Raw genomic sequence first — 13,139 nt, 5'->3', positions numbered from 1 at the left:
GTCAGGAGCGATCTGCTGGTCCGTGACAGCATTCAGGCAGGACATTACCGCCTCCCAGTAACCCGTCAGCTTGATGCAAGTCCAAAACATGTGGGCGAAGTCCGCATCCGCAGTCCCACATCGGGGACAAAGCGAGGAAGCACCCTCGAAGTATTGCGAGATCTTCGTCGGCGTTAGGTACGCCCGGTGCAGGGTAAAAAACTGGACCTGTTGGAACCTGGCGTTCCTCGTGCCCTTCCATGCCCTGCGCAGTAGCTGTGGCCACGCCGTGTCAGGAATAGACCGCCCCATGTCCCCCTCCCACTTGGCTCGCAGCCCATCCAGGGGTCGCAGGGCAGCAGCCGACAGCCGTCGATAAAGGCACGTGACAGCCTTGTAGGTGCCAGCGGCCGTCACCACATACTGACAGCACTCCGACGTCTGCGGCTCAGTGAGCCCACACTTCCAGTAGCGGCAAATACCAGCCACCAATGCAGCGTGTAGCAAATACTCACCCCTCGGTAGATCGTAAGAGTCTCGCAGCTCCTGAAACGGAATCAGCGAGCCATCCTTGTAAAGATCGCCGACCATCAGCAGGCCAAGCTCCTCCCAAATCGCCAGTGCTGACCAGTCCCCGCCATGCGGGAAGGCTGTGCACATCCCGAGCGGAATTTCCGGGGCGTAAGGGCGAACGGCACCGGAGCGTTTGTGAGCCCGAAGCCAACAGCTGCGAATCGTCCGTTCCTCCAAAGTGAGCTGAGTCAGGTCCAGTTTCTGGCCCAAGACTATAAAGGAGAGGAAGTGTCTCGGGAACAATTTTCCCGACACATCGTCCGGGCCGCGGAACTCCAAAGCCACCGCCTGGGTGAGCCACTGCAGTTGAGCCGCCAGATAGTACCACTCAAAATCCGGGGCAGCAAGGCCCCCGTCCGCTCTGGGGCGCATCAACGTGGTCAGCGCAACCCGTCGTCTACCCGAACCCCAGATGAACCCCGTCGTTAGGGAGCGGAGTCTGGTGAAAACAGATGCGGGAATCCAGACCGGCAGGGTGCGAAACAGGTACAACAGTCGGGGAAGTGCCACCATCTTCAGCAACGCGACTCGTCCCGCGACTGAGAGCGGCAGCGTCCGCCAGAAACCCATGCAACCCTGTAGATTCCGAATTGCCCTGTTGACGTTACCGTCTAGGAGGACCGCAGGCGAGTGGTAGATGAAAGAGCCCAGATAGGGGAGGCAATGGTGTTCCCATCGCAAGGCACCCTCCGGTTGGGCGTCACCGGCCCCCGGAGTCAGCGGGAAGAGGCAAGACTTCCCCCAGTTGACTCTCAGCCCTGAGAGATGACCAAAATCCGCCAGGAGCCGTTCGGCCCCGCGCAGGGAGTCGTCCGTGTCCGCTAGAAACAGACGACAGTCGTCCGCATAGAGAGAGATGTAGTGGGTGTCGGCCCTTAGCGGGAGCCCTGCATACGCTCGGCCCAGCCGGGCGTGCGCAGCCAGTGGCTCTATGGCCAGTGCAAATAACAAGGGGGATAGAGAGCACCCCTGTCGGGTCCCCCTACCCACCGCGTAAGAGGCTGAAATGGTGGACCCCGTTTTGACACTGGGCGTAGCCGCGGCATAGAGCAAGGCAGTCCATTTCACAAATCGTTCGCCCAGTCCAAAGGCCTCTAGGACACGGAGCAGGTACGGCCACTCGACGCTATCAAATGCTTTCTTGATGTCAATCGAGAGGACCGCGGCACTCGGAAAGTCAGCGGCCTCCCCTCCCATGATCCGTAGCAACCGGCGCACACGTGGCAGTGGTGCGTTGAGGAATAAAGCCCGCCTGGTCGCTATGCACCAAGGAGCGCATGTGGGTGAGGAGCCGTGTCGCGAGGATCCGGCTCAGGATCTTGTAATCCGTGGTGAGCATGGAGAGCGGGCGGTACGCCGAACGGCAGCTCGCATCACCTTCTCGCTTCAGTAAGGGTATCACTAAGGCTCCGCGTGTAGACGCTGGCAAGCACCCCGAGTTCCAGGCCTCTCGATAAACCTCCTGCAGACGCGGAACCAGCACATCCGCATAGGCCACGTAAAATTCGATCGGGAGCCCATCCGTACCCGGAGTCTTGCGGCGGGCCATGTGTTTGATGGCCACCCTGATTTCTCCCACGGAGATATCGCCGCCCAACTGTTTCGCGTGCTCCGGATCGAGCCTGGGCAGCTGCGCCGCCACCAGGAACTCCTCCAGCTCCGCCGGGGGGTCCGGCATCCTACTCCTATAAAGATGTTCGTAATACCGATGGAATTGGTCGTTAATGTCCAATTGCGTATAGACCATGCGCCCCTCCGGAGTGGCGAGCGCCACTATAGGGGAGCCTCGGGTTCCAGGGTTGGCCAACCATGACAGTAGCGAGCCCACTTCGTCGCGTTCGGCATGAGCCCGGACCAGGAACTCCTTATAATCAAAGCAGCGCAGTTTTTCCAGCGCTGCCGCCACTACCTCTCGAGCCTCGGAGACCGCTCCATGAGCTTCAGGGTCCGCGTGGCTGCGCCTCTCCTCAGCGCGCAAACGGTCCTCATTGCGCTCTACATCCTGCAGCAGGGTTTTACGGACACCCGAAGTAGCCGAAATACAGACGCCCCGGACTACCGCCTTAAAGGCGTCCCATTCCAGTGCCCGGCTGGAGGCCGTGCCCACATTGGTGTCAAAGTATCCCTCCACCCCGCTACGTACACTGGCCTTAAATGCTGGGTCCTCCAGCGTCAGCGGATTCAACCGCCACGTCGGGATAGCTTGGCGTCGCCTCATCCACTGTATCGTCACCAGGCAAGGGTTGTGGTCAGACACCGTCCTAGTCAAGTACTCACTGTGGCGGACCAGGCTCTGGATGTCCAGTGAACACAGAATGCTGTCTAGACGAACATGCAGATCGTGTGGGGGGGAGTAAAAGGAGAAATCCCTTTCCGTTGGGTGGTGGGTCCTCCACGCATCGACTAGGCCCCAGCTACCCTGCCACGCTCTCCTACTCTGCGCCAACTTGTGAGCCGCTGCCTGCGCGAGGGGTGGGTGAGCGATCCAGTTCCACATCCAGCACTGAGTTAAAATCCCCCCCCAAGCAGGACCGTACCAGCCAGGACAGTCGCCAGCTTCCCAGACAGTCGCGCAAAGAAGGCAGGCTGGTCTACGTTAGGGGCGTAGACGCTGCAGAGCGTCACGTCCCTCCCATCTAGGCGGCCCTGCACAGCATCAAACCTCCCCTCGGGATCCACTATCGTCACCAGAGGCTGGAAAGGAACCCCCGCCCGGACCCATATCAAAGCCCCCCGCGCAAAGGCCGAGTAGGTGGTGTAAAACATTTGCCCCCGCCATCTGCGCTGCAGAGCCCGCCCCTCAGTTAGATCAATGTGGGTTTCCTGCAGGAAGGCAACCTGAACCCCCCTGCGGACAAGATGGGCATGAACCCTGTGGCGTTTCAGCATGGAATTCAGGCCCCTCACGTTCCAGGTCACACATTTCAGTTCAAGGAGGGTCCCCATTCCCTACGACAAACACAACCCCAAAGAAAGCAACTTTCGCACGCACACTGGCCACTCCCCATGAAATAACCCCCGACAATCCCCAACAACCCCATGTCCCACCCCTCCCCAGAATAGGTCCCCAACAGCAGAAACCCATCCAAATGAGCAAGTCCCAACAGTAACAGTCTCTGGCAACTACCAGAGTCCCACAGTATGTGTGGGAGAAGAGGGGGTGGCTTGTCACCTTTCTCAGCAGACCGCAAGCAGCTCACTCTTTCAAGCCAGTTAGGCCTCCCCCTCATGCCCCAAGTGTCCCGCATCCCCTCCATAAGGAAGGCGACCATCACCTCAAAGGTTGGCCGCCCAACTCCAGTTCCAGGCCCAACAGGTCAATGCCGCCACAGCCCCAAACCCCGGTCAGGAACACATCAGGCTATACGATACCACTGCCGGGGGAGCATCAGCCTCATTCGTCCAGCAAACCATCTGCAGTTCCAGGCGTGACATGGGGTGGCGCGGGGTCTCCAATCACTGACTCCTCCGAGGACCCCCCGTCGGTGCCACCTCGAGATCCCGACCCCATAGCCGTCGCGGAGTCCAATGTTTGGGAGATGTCAGAGACCGCCCGGAGGGCATCTCTGCGCTCCAGCTCAGTTTGTGAGACCGTGGGTGTCCGAACTTTTGCTGGTCGTTTCTTGCGTCTCCTGCCCCGCCTGGGTCGTGGTGGCGCCCGCCGCTGCTCCCCGGTCGCATGAAGAGCATCCGCGCCGGTCCTGTAGAGCTCCAGCCAGTTCCAAACGTCGTCGGGAGTGTTGTAGAAGGAAGACTTGCCATCTAGCGTGATCCGTAGGCGGGCTGGGAACAGGAGAGAGTAGCGGATGCCCTCCTCCCGAAGCGCCTTCTTGACCGCCAGAAAAGTCGACCGCTGCCTCTGGACTTCCAAGGAGTAATCAGGATATATGGATACCTGGGCATTGTCCACTCGATAGGGTCCCAGAGCTCGCGCCCTCTGCAGAATGAGGTCCCGGTCTCTGTAATGCAGCAACCGCGCCACCACCGGGCGGGGAGGCCGGCCCTCGGCTGGGGGACGAGCCGGCACGCGGTGAGCACGCTCTAGAGTGTAGAACGGCGAGAGCCCTTCCGGAGCAACCACATCTCGCAGCCAGGCTTCCAGATAGCCCAACATGTCGGCCCCTTCAATTTTCTCTGGTAGGCCCACCACACGAACGTTGTTGCGGCGGTTGCGCCCTTCTGCATCCTCCGCCCGCTGCTCCAGAATGTGCACCCTCTGCTGCAGCTCCCCCAGCAAGCCGTTCGCCGCTTTCGACGAAGGTTCCAGCTCAGCAATCCGGGTCTCGGTCTCCTTGACCCGATCCGCCAACTTGCCGTGGTCTGCACGCAAGAGGCCCAGGCTCGTGGACACCTGCCCGATGTCATGATGCAGGGCCTCCCTGGTGTCAGCGATGGCCTTCAGGATCTGCTCCAGTTGGCTTTGCGGTAGGCCCGCCGCCGGGATGGGATCCAGAGTGGGGCCCCGATCATCCACCGGCCCCCCAGCAGCTTCCGGCGGGGGCTTTAGGGGGCGCTTCCCCATGGGGGTGGTCGCGTCTCGCCCTCGCAGCAACAGGGTCGGCGTCTACTGCTGCGTCCAACTCACCAGGCCGCAGTCCTCTGGGTCGCTCGCCGCGCGCCACGTCCCCCGGGTTCGCCGGCCCCCGAAACCAGCAGCTCTCCGATGGCTCCCGGGCCCCGCTCGTCGCCTCGCAGTCCACCGAGCCCAAGGAGCCCCTCTGAGTGCACCGCTCCTCTAAGTCTGCAAGCAATGTACAAGGCCACCAGCCCAGATTGGCGACAGGGGCGGGTCTCCAGGGTGCCAATGATACAGGGGCAGGAAAGGCGCGCCCGGGCGCCTAGAAACAGGTCCCCCGGGGGGTCTTCAGAGCCAGGTCGCTAGGCTCCCCGGTGGCAGCAGAGCCCCTCGATAGCAGAAGGCCAGGGATCAGCGCAGGACCACCCCCACTCAGGCCGGTTGCACAGGGTCCGGTCCCGGTCCCAGCCCAATCCCGGGTCGCGCAGGGCTGAACTGCACCCCAAGCCCGCGCTCCACAGTTGGCGCACAATGGGAACACCCAAGGTCAGGCTGGCAAGGGGCAGCGCCGGGCAGTTGCGACCCTGGTAGGCCGCGCTGAGAGAGGCCCAAGTCCAAGCACAGCCACACGCTCCTTGTCCGGCCAGCAGCAGGCCCCCCTGGGCCGGGGCGGTATCAGGTCCGCTCACCTGCAGGTGCCCCCGCTGTGCCCCTGCTGATGCTCCGCAGTGAAGTAGTTCGAGCCCCGCCGCCGCGGCGGGCTCAAAAATCTAGGGCTCCGGGTCCCGTGGTGGCCGGCGGCCGGTCAGGAACCGCTGCGGGCCGGCCCCCGGATCACTCGAGGCCGGGGATGCGGCCGAGCGTCAAGGCCGCAAGATGGCCGGCGCCGCCCACCGAACACTGGGCGCAGCGCGGGTTCCGCGCAGTCAGTTATCCGTCTCCACTGTCTCCGGCCAGGCCCTCAGGCACACAGGAGGAGATGCGGGCAAACTCGGGGCTCCAAGGCCATCAGGATCACCAGCGCCAGGATTAATGGAGGAGGCCACGGCGGAGCTCAGCGCTCACCCGTCTACCTCCATCGGCTGCCAAGCCACGCCCCCTTAACTCCATGTATCTTTCTTCAGTATTGCCTCATCTTGTCTCTTTAAGCAGATTTTCTTTTTTCCCCATAGGAGTAATGTCTGAGCCTATTCTGGTAAGTGGCACTTTCCACATTTATGTTGTGCGTTGGGAATGTTTTGATGCGTTTATCGTTTCACATATAAGCGATTATTTGAGTTAGGAATGATCTCGTTGGCTTTAGTTATCTTTTGATGAAATTATTTTGCATTAGTTGTGGCCGCTTATCGCAAGACTTACACTTTTTTCTTCAGTGGATTCTACAAAATGCTGTTTATTTTTTAGTTTGGCATATAATTTGGTAGCTGGTGTTTCGTTTCCTTCAGGTATCTGGATTGTCAGTTTCCCGTTTCAGTTAAAAGCCCCAACGTGTACTTAAGTCATTGCACAGGGCCAGATGGCCTAGTGGTGGTCAAGCGAAGACTTGCCATAGTACTACGTCTGAATCAGAACTGCTTACCTGTCTGGTACACTACACTCGCTAGGTCAGAATGTGTACATCATTCAATAACGGGCGCAATGTGTTGTGTCAATCTTTTCACTTGATCTAAACGGTAGAGTTGAAATGTGATAGAGCGCAATGGTACAACTGCAGGAAAAAGGCGCTTTAGTAACCTTAAAGATAATGTGGCACATTATTCGGGAAATCCTTAACGTGTACAATAGCCTGTTTCCTTTGGAAAACTACGCTTGCACTGAACTTGGAACAAGTTAGTTTGGGTTGCCTGTGGTTTGCTGGTTTTGATTAGTTCATTTGGCTTGTAACATGTAATTTTAGTGGTGACCCAACAGGGATATCTGGGGGAGGTTGCTCTCCCTCAGCTCTGTCCTAGTGGCATGTGGGACGTAGGCCCTTGGCCCATGATGTACAGACCCGTTCCACGCTGTTGGAGAACAAGCTTTGCTTGCAGTCTTCGGGTTGTTGAGCTTCATCCTGTATATTCCTACGACTTCTCAGAGTCCTTGGCCCATGACTGAGGAGACAAACCATGCAGGGTACACAATGCATTACGTGGCTGTGCGCAAACAAGGGTGGATGTGGTGAACTGTAGCCCTTTGCTGCTGGGGTGAGGGCAAATATTTTGTTTGAATATTTTTGCCTGTATTAATAGCTGTACTTTTTCTTCTTTAGCTTAACGATCCTCCATCTTCTGGGTAAGTGGTAGGTCCCAAAGGCCTAGTGTAATTACTTTACATCGACTCAATTTACTATTTCGTGCTTCTGAGTGAAGATGGCATGGGTGTTGTGTAATTTAGATATCTAAAGTGTGATGCTGTTGTGTGGTTCTTGTCAAAGGGTTGCTGCATAGTGAATAAATGCATCTTTGGGTTTCGGTCAAGTGAGCTTGGATCGAATTTAAGTTTAGTTTCAAACTGTTTTCCATTTATGGCAATGGTATTTCTTTGTTTATTGGTGGGGTGTAATGCTTCATGCCATTTGTGATCCAACGGGGATATCTGGAGGAGGTTGCTCTCCCTCAGCTCTGTCCTAGTGGCATATGGGAGCATAGGCTTTTGGGCCCATGACGTACAGTCCCTTTCCACGCCGTTGGAGAGCAAGCTTTGCTTGCAGTCTTCGGGTTGTTGAGCTGCATCCTGTATATTCCTACGACTTCTCAGAGTCCTCGGACCATGACTGAGGAGACAAACCATGCAGGATACACTTCCAGTTGCATACGTGATGAGGCTACATAAGCCTGTGCATATATGTAGTCGTTGCAGAAGGGACACTTGAGTAACAAACGGCTCAGGGTATTGGTGCTTGGAAACATCTGCTTTACCAGCATCGCTGCTTCAACCGTGCATAATGCTTTATATACTTTCTGTCTCTTGACACTGTTGCCATGTGGGTAACATTGTGCATCAGTTTACAGTGAATGTGAGCCCAGCTAAACTGCTCTGCGTCAGGTGGAAATAACTTGTGGTTGACAATGTAGCTGTGTGTACCAGTACGTTCGAGTCCTAACTTACTCAATTTGCTTTTCTGTAGGTGGAAAGCAGCTTTGACTGGCCACAACGCTCTTCATTCAATATTGAATAATTGAAGAGCAGCAGTGATGGTGTGTAACTCTGGATTTTATTGGTTCTTTTATTGCTACTTTTAGCATACCATGCCTCTAATTTATAGCATTTTATTAAAAAAAGTCCTGTCTTAAATTCAGGTGGTTTGCCAATTCATATATTCGGGCCATAGCCTGCCTTTTGAGAAGAACATGGTTGCCATAAAGGAGTTTGAAGCTAGAATTGGCAGACTGACTGCAGCACTCTGTTTCCTTCCAAGAAATGAAACTGTATTTCACTGCTTCCTATGCTGCATGTTCAATATAGTTTAGGTTTTAGAATGTTGTTGGCACACTTTATTTTTTATTTTTTACAAAAACAAAGGGGCGGGGAGGCCAGGTTCAATGTGGACTCAGCCTCCTGTCTTGCGTAGATAACCAAAGGAAGTCAATTTGCTATTAAACTCTGCCCTATCGGGGTGTAGATTAAAATTAGTTTTCTTAAAATAACCCTCAACCACAAGTGACCCCAGGTGGCGTTCTGCATCTGGTTCTTTCCGCTACAGGACGGGCCGTGCTATGACTTGACTACATGGGAGCACTTTGTAGGGTGACTATGAAATAAGTACATAACATTAAGTACATGGAGTCTAAATCTTATTAAATCCTGTAGCTTGCGCTGTTAACGGGGAATGGAGACTTACACCATGAGTGTCTACATGTTTCACCCCTACTGCTTTTCGCCCGGACCAGAACAAATTATCCCTTGTACCACTCCTAACAGAACCTCATCTGGCTAGTTATAATGACACTAATGATTAAATACGAATTCCCTGCACGTACATTACCTAATAAGTATTCTTTGAAATGAGAATACCGTTAAATTTTTTTTTTTTTTTTTGAGCCCCATGAGCTTCGCACAGGAAGGGGTGCTTATAGTCTGTTATCAAAGCTGCACCCTTGCCTGGCAAAATTGCCTTACCTGTGGCTCCGTAACCATTGGTAAGGCATTGTTTGTGCATGGAATTAGTAGACTTAGATATAATCACCCATCAGTGTCCAGTCCCCCCTCCCCCCGCACCAGCTATAGATTTTAATAAAAGTTGGACTCCACATAGCCAAGGACTTTACTTATGACTTATTTTTGGCCCTTCTACTACTATCTTAGTAAACACCCTACACACTGCTCCCACGTTCGTCACTCGTAGCATGCCCTGTCTCGTGGCAGATGGGAAGAAACTTACAGCACCTTGTTCTGCAGAATTTTATTCTACTCGCATGAATGGGCCTCTTGGGTCCTAGACCTAATAAAATAAGGTTGGTTCTGGCGTTTGCAAAATAACTGTTGGTAAGCATAGTCTTCACCACATGTCTGTGGAGAATAGATTCCATGCAGCCTAAACTAAGTAAATAGGCACTCTGGGCTCCGGCCTCCAGCTACATCCTGTTTGTGTATTTTGCCATTTGGCCTACTCTGTAAACTGGCTGCCTCCGAACCATCTCTGCTCCCTTTAAATTAATGCTTGTTGACACAGGAATCGGATTCAGTCTCCTGTGGTATTTACATTGCTTGCTTAAGGCTCGTATCCACATGCTGGGCACTTGGTGCACCGCGAAAAAACCAGCATCACGTTCAACTTTTGCATGGACACGCCTGTGATCAGTAACGCAGAATAGGAGGCGAGGTGCAGGCGCTGAATACTCCTGTTGTACCATCGGAATACTAGCGTGCATTATTTAGCACAGACTGAACTACGACTGATATTCCTCCTTGTGCACGACCATTCAAAAGCTCCATCGGTTTGTTAGACTAAGCATGTTTGCATTTAACATGTGGCTCCATGCTCCTCTGCTGGATCTTGCCATGAGGTTCATTGCACCTAGAAGTGCTTTCTGGCACCAAGAGACCTACTTCCAAATTTCCACTAGTTTGACCTTTCCTTCATATTTGAATTCAAATTCGTTCCTGTCTTTATGCACACTTGTACACATCTACAAGAGTGAGCCACAAACAATTTAGTTTGGACCACAACTAATGTCTTATGGTAAACATTTAGATGACACAGCCTCGACAGGGAAGCACGGCATAGGTGCTGTTTGCTAGCTTAAGTGTCTTCCATATAAAACCACTCTATGCCACATAGCAACACATAAATGCACCCCATGCCACAATTCCAATCCATTTTCCTCAAAGCCGCACTGTTCCACACTATTTTTGAACAAATCACTTAATTCAATACGTCACAACGCCACACATACATCCACCACAACACAGAATAACATCCCACAAACTCCACGTCCACAATTTCACTAAATGGCACCATCTCATTCCACATAATTCCAGGCCACTCATACCACACAACTACTATCCAAACAATTCCATGCCACATTTCCACAACTAACTTAAACCCACAATTCCACTCACATCGACGCCACAGCTGAGTTAGACATCGCTTTTACAAGTAAATAGCTAAAATTCTTGCAAAATTGAGACCTGTTGACTTTGCCAACACTTGTCCTTGTAGTTTTTTACTTGGTCGCCCACCATGTGCCCAATTTTTCCCTGTATCTGACATGTTTGCAAATGTTGTAGCCCCTGCCAGTTTTGCTAAATTAATGTTTTTCTTTTCCTCTGAAGGGTGCACTTTGTGAGACGTGTCTTGTAATGTCGACGTGTGCCGTGGTCCTGTATGCCAACTGGTAAGTATTTTTATCTAGCTAGACTACTGTAATACGGTAAAAGTGGCGATTAGCAACTTGCGGAGGCTTATGTTCCACCTTGCAAGCCTATAGGAAATATATCCATTGCTGGGTCCTAATCCTGTTCCTTGTATGCCAAAGGGATAACTGTTGTGGGTTACTAGGAGGTTGTATTTCTATGCCGTATTTAACTTGCCAAGTATCTGCTCTCTGGGTATCTACCGAGCCGCTTTAAACTGGGAATTAAATTACCCATGCAGGATAAGTTACAGCCCAGCTTGACGTGCTGTGTTGTCGTTCCCCCTGCACAAAGCAGTTGATTCCTACTATCCCTGCCTGTTCTGATGCAACGGCAGGCAGGGACGCTTGGTCTCAAACACACTTCAATTCAACAAATGTGGGTTGCATATTGGCACACGTGTTTCTGTTCATTGGACTGCAAAAAGTGGGTTGTTTGTATATACATCTGAACAGGGAACTCTAGCTGAAACAAACCTATTTGCTTCGAAATACAGTATATGCATGGTTTGGGGGACGGAGGTTTGTCATGAAAGACCATTTGTGTGTTGGTTGCGTTCTGCAAGAATGTTGAGGTTCATGCTTGCAGAGTGTTCTGCCACTGCAGATGTGGAATGTTTATTTTTATCACCAATTTGCCTTGGTAAGTGTATTTTCTGGAAGTCTTGGCTTTTTTTATTGGTCGCCCACCTTATGCCCAATTTTGCCCTGTAAGACATGTTTGCCAATGCTGTAGCCCCTGCCCAGTTTTGCTAAATTGTGTTCTTTTCCTCTGAAGGGTGCACTTTGTGGGACGTGCCTTGTGATGGCGACGTGTTCAGTCGTCATGTATGCCAACTGGTAAGTATTTTTATCTGGATTTACGGTAAAAGTGGCAATTATCAACTTGCAGAGACTTATGTTTCATCTTGCAAGCCTATGGGAAATGTATCCATTGCTGGTTCCTAATCCTGTTCCTTGTATGCCAAAGGGATAACTGTTGTGGGTTACTAGGAGGTTGTATTTCTATGCCGTATTTAACTTGCCAAGTATCTGCTCTCTGGGTATCTACGGAGCCGCTTTAAAGTTGGAATTGAATGACCCATGCAGGATAAGTTACAGCCCAGCTTGACGTGCTGTGTTGTCGTTCCCCCTGCACAAAGCAATTGATTCTTACTATCCCTGCCTGTTCTGATGCAACGGCTGGCAGGGACGCTTGGTCTCAAACACACTTCAATACAACAACTGTGTGTTGCTTATTGACACACGTGTAGTTTCTGTTCATTGGACTGCAAAAAGTGGGTTGTTTGTATCTACGTCTGAACAGAGCACTCTAGCTGAACAAAAACCTAACTTGCTTCGAAGTACACAAAATCTATGCATGGTTTGGGGGAGAGGGGACGGGGGTTGTTTGTCATGAAAGACCATTGGTGTCTTGGTTGCATTCTGCAAGAATGTTGAGGTAGTCCTTGCTTGCAGAATGTTCTGCCACTGCAGACCTGGAATGTTTAGTTTGTCACCACTTTAGATTGGTAAATGTATTTTCCGGAAGTCTGACAGTTGCTTGGGAAGTGGGTGGACTAATTGGCCTGTCTAGCTCGCCTGTTTAACACCTTTAATTCTATTTTGTAATCAAGACAGGCCAATGACTGTTTAGGAGATTGGTGGAAACCATGGCCGCTTTCCTAAAAATTAAAAGTTAATTATGCAGGCACTTGGTGATACTCTATATTTTTTTTAAAAGATCATTGACTGACTCAATATCACATTGTCAAGCTAGGCCATGACTACTAGGTAGTAAGTAGATGCAGCTTGTGTAAAAATAAGTCAGTCAGGATTCTTTATTCGGTGACTAAAAATCACCATAAAGTACAAACCTGCAATATACACTCCTTGTTTTGAGGAAAATTGAATTTTGCCTTGTCATGTGTCCCTACGTGTTCCCCATTATGTTATATGTGCATGATTGATATGCATATGTTCCCCCTTGACCGAATAAAGACGCAATTATAGTTGTGTCCAATGTTAGTATGCCAGTTTCCAGTCCTCGTGAAAGCAACGAGTATTAGGCCTATGTTGCCAACGTTTTACATTGTGCACGTTAATTCATCGAGTTGTCCCCGTTTCTAGGCCTCAAAGGGCCCGGACACCAGATTCAAGCTCCAGTCTCCTGAAATCACTCCGAGGAGCGATGCAGCCCCTCCCGCATCCCTGACCCTTCGCTTACTTTCTGCCAAGCAGCGCGGTGCCCGGCC

The 13,139-nt window shown here is 52.1% G+C and overlaps 1 protein-coding gene and 4 non-coding genes across 5 annotated transcripts in view; all 5 read left to right on the top strand.

The window, feature by feature from the left end:
• The window catches only part of LOC144790747 (uncharacterized), a 65,362-nt gene that overhangs the window by 33,793 nt on the left and 18,430 nt on the right, over positions 1–13,139 (top strand). The window contains exons 10-14 of the mRNA XM_078665455.1: positions 6,241–6,263; positions 7,320–7,342; positions 8,178–8,247; positions 10,826–10,887; positions 11,684–11,745. The gene's annotated coding sequence lies outside the window, so the exon portion shown is untranslated. The remainder of the gene's footprint in view (positions 1–6,240; positions 6,264–7,319; positions 7,343–8,177; positions 8,248–10,825; positions 10,888–11,683; positions 11,746–13,139) is intronic.
• Positions 6,973–7,191, top strand: LOC144793203 (small nucleolar RNA SNORA73 family). The gene has a single exon (XR_013602846.1). It is a non-coding gene; the product is annotated as a small nucleolar RNA SNORA73 family (small nucleolar RNA).
• On the top strand, positions 7,633–7,853 carry LOC144793197 (small nucleolar RNA SNORA73 family). The gene has a single exon (XR_013602841.1). It is a non-coding gene; the product is annotated as a small nucleolar RNA SNORA73 family (small nucleolar RNA).
• On the top strand, positions 11,142–11,267 carry LOC144793259 (small nucleolar RNA SNORA63). Its single transcript, XR_013602857.1, has one exon. It is a non-coding gene; the product is annotated as a small nucleolar RNA SNORA63 (small nucleolar RNA).
• LOC144793260 (small nucleolar RNA SNORA63) lies at positions 11,989–12,114 on the top strand. Its single transcript, XR_013602858.1, has one exon. It is a non-coding gene; the product is annotated as a small nucleolar RNA SNORA63 (small nucleolar RNA).

This window comes from Lissotriton helveticus, chromosome 11 (assembly GCF_964261635.1).
Source record: "Lissotriton helveticus chromosome 11, aLisHel1.1, whole genome shotgun sequence".
Classification (NCBI taxonomy): domain Eukaryota; kingdom Metazoa; phylum Chordata; class Amphibia; order Caudata; family Salamandridae; genus Lissotriton; species Lissotriton helveticus.
The sequence above is the reverse complement of the archived record's forward strand: the minus strand, read 5'-3'. Positions and strand labels throughout refer to the sequence as shown.